Here is a 7,540-nt window from a genome sequence, read left to right on the forward strand (position 1 = left end):
GGGGGGCAGGCTTGCAGCGTATACCCTTTAGTTGGTTGATGATGCATGGAGGGGATTGTAACAATGGCAATTAAATGATATACAATAGGATGAATATGAAGCTAATGTTCTCCCATGTAAACTATGACATAATTCACAATAAAACATTAAAAAAAAGATTATCAATGGAGAAAAGATTGAAGTTGTCAAGGACTTCGTTCTTCTTGGATCAACTATCAACACTCACGGAAACAGCAGTCAAGAAATCAAACAATGTACTGCATTAAGCAAATCTGCAGCACAAGAGCAAAAGTGTTGAAGAGCAATGATGTCAGCTTGCAGATTAAGGTGCATCTGACCCATGCCATGGTATTTTCAATGACCTTATATGCATGTGAAAGCTGGGCAGTGAATAAGGAAGACCATAGAAGAATTGATGCTTTTTTTGAAAGTGCCATGGACTGCCAAAAGAACCGATAGATCCGTTTTGGAAGAAGTGTAGCTAGAGTGCTCCTTGGAGGCCAAGATGGCCAAATTTCATCTCTCATACTTCGCACATATTGTCAGGAGGGACCAGTCGCTGAAGAAGGACATCATGTTAGGTAAGGTGGAGGATTAGAGAAAAAGAGGAAGACCCCTGAGATGGATTGGCCAAGTGGCAGCATCGATGGACTCAAGTGTGGCTACAGTAGTGAGGTTAGCCCAAGATCTGCAGTGTTCCATTCTGCTGTGCATAAGGTCACTATGAGTCGGTACCAACTTGATGGCACCTAACAACAACAACAACAACAACAAATATGTTGGTCCATTTGTGAGGATTTTTGTTTTGTTTACATTGAGGCATACAGTGTAATATTAATGCCAGTGAACCTGAAAAAAAGAATTACAAGCTTCACTGAAGGCACTGGGAAAAAAAAACAAGGCTCCTGAAATTTACAGATTACAGATGCATCACTGGAGACATTCACTCATCTATACAAATAAATTTGGAAGACCTGGCACTTTATTGGAAGAGATCCATATTTATGGTGACCCCAATGGAATGCAGAAATCATCGAACAATATCATTACTATAAAATGTAAGTAAATTTTGCTGAAGTTAATTAAAAAATGATTGCAACAGTATATTGACAGGGAACTTCCAGAAATTTAAGTCAGATTAAAAAGAGGATAAGGAGTTAGGGATATCATTGCTGATATCAGATGGATCTTGGCTGAGAGCAGAGAATACCAGAAAAATGTTGAATTGTGCTTTATTGACTATGCAAACATATGAGTCATGCCAAACTATGGATAAAATTGTGAAGAATGGGCATTCCAGAACACTTAATTGTGTTTATGATGAACCTGTACATAGACTAAGAGGTAGTCATTAAAACAGAACAAGGACATACCAAATGGTCTAAGTTCAGGAATGGTGTCTCAGAATTGTCTTTTCACCATACTAACTGTGATAGTTAAGGTTCTGTGTCACCTTGATTGAACCAGGATTCCCAGTTGTTTGGCAGTTCATAATTAACTTTATGATGATTGGCAATGAGCAGCCAATCAATTGAAAAAGTGTTTCGCTAGATATGTGGACTGCTCCAAATATAATGAACATGCGGAAAAGACACACTCTCTTCCCTACTGGATCTGGATCTCACATGTGAGTTGTCTTCCAGTCTCCGTTTCTTTGAACCTGAGCCAGTGGCCTACTCTATCATGTGTTTGCCTGCTGGGCTTGCCTATGGGTGTGCCTAACCACAGGTCCCTGAATGCCTGTTCCTACTGCCCCTGCTCATGTGCTCCTTACTACTGGTTCTGCAGTATATCTCCCCAGACCTTGGTCAGCCATCACCCTGCTGCTGCCTCTGCTCCAGTGCTGAGGTCCTGCTCTGTGCCCCAACTTGAGATTTCTGCCTGCTGAGCACACTCAGTTATCTTGGTTTGCTGGGCCTGCACTTAGGAACATGCCTATCTCTACAACTGTGAGCCATTTCCTTGATATGAACTTCTCTTTGTGTGTATGTATATATGTTTATATATATAGTTGCTAAGTGCCGTCAAGTTAATTCCGACCTACAGCAACCCTATATAGGGTTTCCAAGGAGTAGCTGGTGAGCTTGAACTGCCAATCTTGCAGTTCAGTTCAAACGGCTTTGCAGTCTGGTGCATTAACTCACAGCGCCACACCAGGACTCTCTCTCTCTCTCTCTCTCTCTCTCTCTCTCTCTCACACACACACACACACACACACACACACACATATATATGCATATATGTTGTTGTTGTTAAGTACTATGGAGTCAGTTCCGACTCACAGTGACCCTGCATAGGTTTTTCTGAGGCTGTAAATCTTTACAGGAGCGAAAGCCTCATCTTTCTCCTGTGGAACAGCTGGTAGTATCGAACTGCTGACCTTGCGGTTCACAGCCCAATTCATAACCACTTTGCTATATATATAAGAAATCTTGGCGTGACACTGTGGGTTAATCCACTGGACAGTCAGTTTGAATCACAAGGTTGGGGGTTCAAGCTCACTAGCAGCTTCTTAGAAGCCCTGTATAGGGTTGTTATGGATTGGAACCAACTTGACAACATTTAACAACAACATACGTAATAGATACAGTATATTTACATAGTTTATCTATACATGTTATACAGGTTTACTTCTCTAAATAACCCAGCCTAAGACATTTGGTACTAAGAGTGGTCTAGAGGGAAAATATCAGAAGGACAAGTTTTTAAAATTGGTTCTCAAGTCTGACTAAATTTAAAAGCACTGATAACTCTACCTCCACTAGTAAAGAGAGTGAGAATGCTGCTAACCCATGGTATAAGGTGACAATACTAATACACAAAGTATCACCACCAATAATAGATCATATACTGGGGAGAAGTGAGGCTCTAGGTGATTGTGTGTATTATACTTTTCTGCAATTTTGTCAAGATGAGAAGTATATAGAGAAGGTGGTTGGTTGGTCCTACTTACAACAGACCAAGTGGTGAAAGAAAGAGAAGTGGTCAGGGCTAAAGAGTCACAGCTCAAATCCCACAAACAGACCTCGAAGTTTCCACTTGTGCCCTGAAAGAAAGTCTACTTTCCTGTAGCAGCAGAGCTGGGATTGCAGAAAGCAAACTCAGAGTATTAATGTAAGACTGGCTGAATTACAATGCCAACTCAAATCTCAACCTGGAATGGTGTCTAATGCTAAAGTGAGGACACTGATTGGGTAGAAATGGGATCCTGAAACTTGGGATGAGGACATTTGGGCAGATAATCAGGAACCTGGGGACATGGAGCATGAAGATATCATTGAGTCACTCTTGCCAACTGCCCTACCCCTCCCATATGAACAGATTACTCCATTACCAGTAAACACAACTCCTCTAACCCTTTTGATGAAATTAATTCAACTGTGCCTTCCTAAGGTACATGTCTTACAAGACATTGTTGAATGTTCCCAGGAAACATCACCAATAATTGCTTCTAGATCTATAACTAGACTTAAGTCCCATCGAGCCCCAAAAGATGAAGTACAATTAATGACCCAAGAAGAAGTATGCTACACTCAAAAAACTGATTTTTCTAATATATATATAAATAGAAACCAAGAGAATATGTATGGGACTGGCTATTAGAGGTAATTCCTACTGAAGCTGCTCTTTCAGATGTTGTTTCTTGCTTTGCTTGAGCAAATTAATACATCTCCTGATGCCTGGTATACTGCTGTTCATTTGGTCAGTGTCTTTTACTCAATTCTAGTATCTAAGGCTTTATCTTCTCGAGCTGATCTTTAAAATTTTCTGTTCAACTCTGTACCTCCTCATTTCTTCCATTTGCTTTAGCATCTCTACTCTGGATAGCAAGTTTCAGGGTGTTTTCTGACATCCATTTGGACCTTTGCCTTCTTTCTTGTCTTCTTAATGACTTTTTGCTTTCTTCATGTATGATGTTCTTAATGTCATCCTATAATTCTTCTGATCTTTGATCTTTAGTGTTTAATGTATCAAGTCTGTTCTTCAGATGATCTCTAAATTCAGGTGGGACATAGTCAAGGTCATATTTTGGCTCTCGTGAACTAGTTTTCATTTTCTTTAGTTTTAGTTTGAATTTGCATATGAGCAATTGATGGTCTGGTTAACAATCTGCCCCTGGCCTCATTTTGATTGATGATATGGGAGGTAGCACAGGAGGCACTCACTCATGTATGCCAAGAAATTGGAAGACAACTATCTGGCTGACTGATTGGAAGAGATATTTGTGCCCATTCCAAAGTGAGATGATCCAATGAAATGTGGAAATCATTGGACAATATCTTTGATATCCCATACAAGATAATACAGAAAAGGCTGCAAACATACCTTGACAGAAAACTTCCAGAGGTTCAAGCCAGATTCAGAAGAGGCCGTGGTATGAGGGATATCATTGCTGATGTCCAATGGATCTTGCCTGAAAGCAGAGAATATCAGAAAGATACTTTATTCACTATGCAAAGGTTTTCGATTGTATAGATCGTGACAAGCTATGGACAACATTGCAAAGTATGAGTATTTTGGAACACTTAACTGTGCTCATGAGGAATCTGTACCTGGACCAAGAGGCAGTTGTTCAAACAGAATATGGGAACACTGAATGGTTTAAAATTAAGAAAGGTGTGTGACAAAGTTGTATTCTTTCACTATACTTATTCAACCTGTATGCTGAGCAAATAATCTGAGAAGCTGGGTTCTATGAAGAAAAATGTGGCATCAGGATTGGGGGAAGACTCATTAACAAATGCGATATGCAGATGATGCAATCTTGCTTGCTGAAAATGAAGTAAACTTAAAATATTTACTGATGAAGATCAAAGATCACAGCCTTCAGTATGGATTGCACCTCAATGTAAAGAAAACAAAAATCCTCACCACTGGACCAATAAACAACATTCTTATCAATGGAGAAAAGATTAAAGTTGTCAAGGACTTCATTCTTCTTGGATCAACTATCAACACTCATGGAAGCAGCAGTCAAGAAATCAAATGACGTATTACATTAGGCATATCTGCTGCACAAGACCTTTTTAAAGTGTTGAAGAGCAAAGATGTCAACTTGAAGACTAAGGTGTGCCTGACCCAAACCATGGTTTTTCAATAACCTCATATGCATGCAAAAACTAGGCAGTGAATAAGGAAGACCGTCGAAGAATTGCTGCATTTGAATTATGGTGTTGGAGGAGAATATTGAGAATGCCATGGACTGCCAAAAGAAATAACAGATCTGTGTTGGAAGAAGTACAGCCAGAATGCTCCTTGGAGGCCAGGATGGCCAAACTTCATCTCTGATACTTCAGACGTATTGTCAGGAGGGACCAGTCTCTGGAGAAGGATATCATGTTTGGTAAGGTGGAAGGTCAGAGAAAAAGAGGAAGACCCCCAGAAAGATGAATTGACAAAGTGACAGCATCAATGGCAACATCAATGGGCTCAAGAGTGGCAACAGTAGTGAGGTTGGCCCACAATCAGGCAGTGTTTCATTCTGCTGTGCACAAGGTCTGTATGAGTCAGTACTGACTCGATGGCACCTAACAACAGCAACAGATTTCTAAGGATCACCAGAACCAATTGGACTTCAACTGGCAAGGCCAACACTTTCAGTCTTATATCAGGGTACATCTACTCTCAGGCACTATGTAATAATTTAGTCCACAGGGACTTTGATCAATTTTCCCTGCCCCAAGTCATCATTGTTCCATTACATTGATAGCATTATGCTTATTGGTCCTAGTAAGAAATAATTACCAATGACTCTAGACTTATTTGTAAAACATCTGCATGCTAGAGTGTGGTAAATTAACATAACAAATATCCAGGCACCTTCTGGCTCAGTGAAATTTCTAGGGGTTCTGTGATGTGGGCCATGTAGAGATATTCCTACTAAAACAAAGGACAAGTTATTGCATTTGGCTACTTCCACAACTAAAAAAGTGGCATAATGTCTGGTAGGCCCCTTTGGATCTTGGAGGCAATATATTCCTCATTTGGGTGTGCTACTCTGACCTATTTATCAAATGAGTAGAAAAGCTGCTAATTTTGAGTGGGGCCCATAACAAGAGAAGGCTCCGCAAAAGGTTCAAACTTCTGGGCAAGCAACTCTGCCACTTGGACCATATAATCCAGCAGAGCCAATGTACGTGAAGTGTCAGTGGCAGATTAAGATGCAGTTTGGAGTCTTTGGCAGGCCCCTGTTGGTGAATAATGGGACAGCTCATAGGATTTTGGAACAAAACATTTCCATCCTCTGCAGATAACTACTCCCCTTTTGAGAAACAGGTTTTGGCTTGTTACTGGCCCTTAGTGGAGACTGGATACATAATCATGGACCACCAAGTCACCATGTGACTGAAGCTACTCATCATGATCTGGACTTGTTTGACCTACAGTGCCATAGAGTTGGATGTGCACAGCAGGACTCCATCATTAAATGGAAATGGCATATATTAGACCAGGCTTGAGCAAGACCTGAAGACATGAACAAGTTGCATGAGGAAGTGGACCAAATGCCCGTGGTCCCCACTCCTGTTACATTACTTTCCCTTTTCCAGTATATAACTATGGCCTCATGAGGAGTTCCTTATCAGTTGCTGGAGGAAAATAAAACTCATGCTTGGTTTTCAAATGGTTCTGTATTATATGCAGGCATAACCTGAAAGCGGACAGCAGCAGCACTAACCCCTTTATGGACACCTACCCTGAAGGACAGTGATTAAGGGAAATCCTCCCAATGGGCAGGACTTTGAGCAATGCATATGGTTGTTTATTTACTGGGTCAAAGTAATACATGAACCATATTTTATTGGAAAAAAATAGCTGTAGTACAAATTTTTTAGCACAGGAGAAATGGACAGTTGTGCAACTATATACTGATTAATGGGCTGTTTCCAATGATTTGGCTGGATGGTTGGGGATTTAGAAGGAACATGATTGGAAAATTGGTGACAAGGAGGTATGGGTATGAAATATTGGGACAGAATTCTCTGAATGGGCCAAAAAAGTGAAGATATTTGTGTCTCATGTGAATGTATATCGAAGGGTTACCTTGGAAGATTTAAACAACCAAGTGGACAGGATGACACATTCTGTTGAAACTAATAATGTTCTTTTTCCAGCCACTCCTGCCATTGCCCAATGTGCTAATGAAAAGTGGCCATGGTAGCAGGGATGGAGGTGGACTCAGCTGCATGTACTTCCACTCACAAAGGCTGACTTGGCTACAGCCACTGCTGAGTGCCCAATCTGCCAACATCAGAAACCAATACTGAGTCCCAGGTATGAGAAATTTATTTGTGGAGATCAACTAGCTACCCCATGGCAGACTGATTACTTCAGACCACTTCCATCATGGAAAGGGCAGTGTTTTGTTCTTACAGGAATAGATACTTACTCTGGATATGGATTTGCCTTCCCTGCACAAAACACTTCTGCCAAAACTACCATCCGTGGTCTTATAGTGTTGAGGACTGCAAGTACTGAGATGCTGAGGACCGGTGTCATGGACGAAAATCCAACACGATGGCCGCTCTCAGGCTTGCTAGCC

The sequence above is a fragment of the Chrysochloris asiatica genome, unplaced genomic scaffold (assembly GCF_000296735.1).
Source record: "Chrysochloris asiatica unplaced genomic scaffold, ChrAsi1.0 scaffold00113, whole genome shotgun sequence".
In the NCBI taxonomy this organism is placed as follows: domain Eukaryota; kingdom Metazoa; phylum Chordata; class Mammalia; order Afrosoricida; family Chrysochloridae; genus Chrysochloris; species Chrysochloris asiatica.